This window comes from Armigeres subalbatus, unplaced genomic scaffold (genome assembly GCF_024139115.2).
Source record: "Armigeres subalbatus isolate Guangzhou_Male unplaced genomic scaffold, GZ_Asu_2 Contig947, whole genome shotgun sequence".
Classification (NCBI taxonomy): domain Eukaryota; kingdom Metazoa; phylum Arthropoda; class Insecta; order Diptera; family Culicidae; genus Armigeres; species Armigeres subalbatus.
This window is the reverse complement of record NW_026943752.1, coordinates 1,662-3,682: the sequence shown is the minus strand read 5'-3', so window position 1 is coordinate 3,682 and position 2,021 is coordinate 1,662. Positions and strand designations below refer to the sequence as shown.

The 2,021-nt window shown below is 34.1% G+C and overlaps 1 long non-coding RNA gene across 1 annotated transcript; it reads left to right on the top strand.

Annotated features, from left to right (window-relative positions):
• Positions 1-801: 801 nt before the first annotated feature.
• On the top strand, positions 802-1,552 carry LOC134204894 (uncharacterized). The gene is made up of 3 exons (XR_009978008.1): positions 802-952; positions 1,010-1,102; positions 1,228-1,552. It is a non-coding gene; the product is annotated as an uncharacterized LOC134204894 (long non-coding RNA).
• The last annotated feature ends 469 nt before the right edge of the window (positions 1,553-2,021 follow it).

Genomic DNA, 2,021 nt, shown 5'->3' with positions numbered 1-2,021 from the left:
TTTCTAACTACACCAATGGCCTAGCAGTATGATGTGCAACTACAAAGCAAGACCATGCTGAGTTTAATTAACGAGCCGGCTCAAGAAATTTTCGGGCTCACAGTTTAAAACTATTTTTATTTGAAACTCTCAACCGATTGTTATTTGTACACAAGTGGATGTGTGCCATTTGTGTTCGCAGCGGCTTAATTTGTATTTGACGCCTCGCACTGTTTTTGAAATGTTTCGTAAAGATTATAATAAAACAAGAATACAAATATTTATTAGATACCTCTTTCTTGTCCTGATAAGTTTAGCATCCCCTTCCGGCGTTAGTTGAGTCTTGCGTAAATTTCGGTTCTGTACTACATTATTCTCTGTTGTAGAGTCCTTGGTAGAAACTTCTTTGCTTCGTGTTGCATCTTCGGTCATTTGCACGTGCTTGAAATTGCTTCGATCAATGAACAATTTGAGTTGTTTTGTTGAATCGGGAGCGTCGACTTTCGTCCGCCGGCTGGGCTGGTTAATCGAATTCATATCCATAGACGCTAGAGGAGGCTGTAGCGGAAAGTTTTCCTTCATCTTTGTTTCGGATACGAGAAAGTCGCTGTTAGGGAATTGTCAAAACTTATCATATATGCGGTATCTACACATGTCATGCACGTAGCTAAATTTCGTACGATTAAACTAAAAAAGTATATTGTTGATTCTAACAATCGATTGATTATTGAATCAAAAAGATTTGATTGTTGATTCAACAATATTTTATGTTTAAACAACAATATTATTTTCATTTCAACAATTTTTATTGTTGAGCCGAGTTGCGTCCATAAAAATAGCCGTGTATGTTTACCTTTTATATTTGTGCTATGTTTTGAAAGATTTTAAACAAATTAAACGATTCCTTCGTGGTAGGAAACAAACTGTTTCCACGAGAAGTGAAAAAAAAAGTTTGGTGCAAACATGATAGTTCGTAAGTTAAACTCAAACATTATTATTATTTAGTTACAAATTTTTGTCTCATTTTCAGGATAATGAGGATCCGGAACCAGAAAAGGAAAGAGCTACGCGTAGATAAGTCGTCTTCATTCACTCCCGACTGAACGGATGATGAAAAGGCCAGGTATGAAGGGTTATTTTAATCATTATTTCGCAGTTCATCAAATTATTTCATTATAAAAATAAACCTATAGTTTCAAAAGATGAGTTTCAAACGGCTTCAAAAAGTAAAAAATATTCCATTTTCAGGGCTTTTCTGCAGAGACATCAGTATCTTCTACTTCCGTGCCCAGCTTCGCTTCACATCATAATCAACAACAGAAGATTGGCCAACAAAATAATATGAATATTTGTAATCAAATGATAAAAATAAAATATTTTATGAGCATTAACTTGTTTTTGTTTACTATCGAAATGAAGAAATAAGGTACAAACATATACATAATTATTTCAACAATATCATATTGTTGAATCAATCGTATTCATACATTGAATCAACAATATTGTAACAATTATTTCAACAATAATATTGTTGTTTTTACAATAACGCGGCTGGTTGAATGATTGTAAAAACTACAATATTATGGATTGATTCAAACGATAAATATTATTAGCCCTCAGCTAACAATATTTATTGTTGAATTTGATCCAGAATATTGTTGTTTCTACAATAAATTTTTCTGCGTGTGAATCACTTACTTTCTCAAACTGCAGCTTGCGAAAATCGAAGGAATTGCATTTTTTGTTAACCGTGTCGGAGAATTTATTTTATATAAATACTCTGATTTAAAGTGCCTAGAGCAAATTCTCAAAGCACTCCAATTTATAGTCATAGTATCTATATCAATCTTTGCTGCATTGGCTATTGCTTGCAGCCATTTGATTCTCAGCATCGCATCTTTGGGAAACATATGGTGCGAAAGCTGCTCTTCGCTTGCTCCATTATTCTCCTTCATATAATGAAAATCAACATCACAAGACGGCACACAACACTTCATGGCGATAGACAGTGGCGTCGCGTAACCTCACTTTTTACCTGTGCA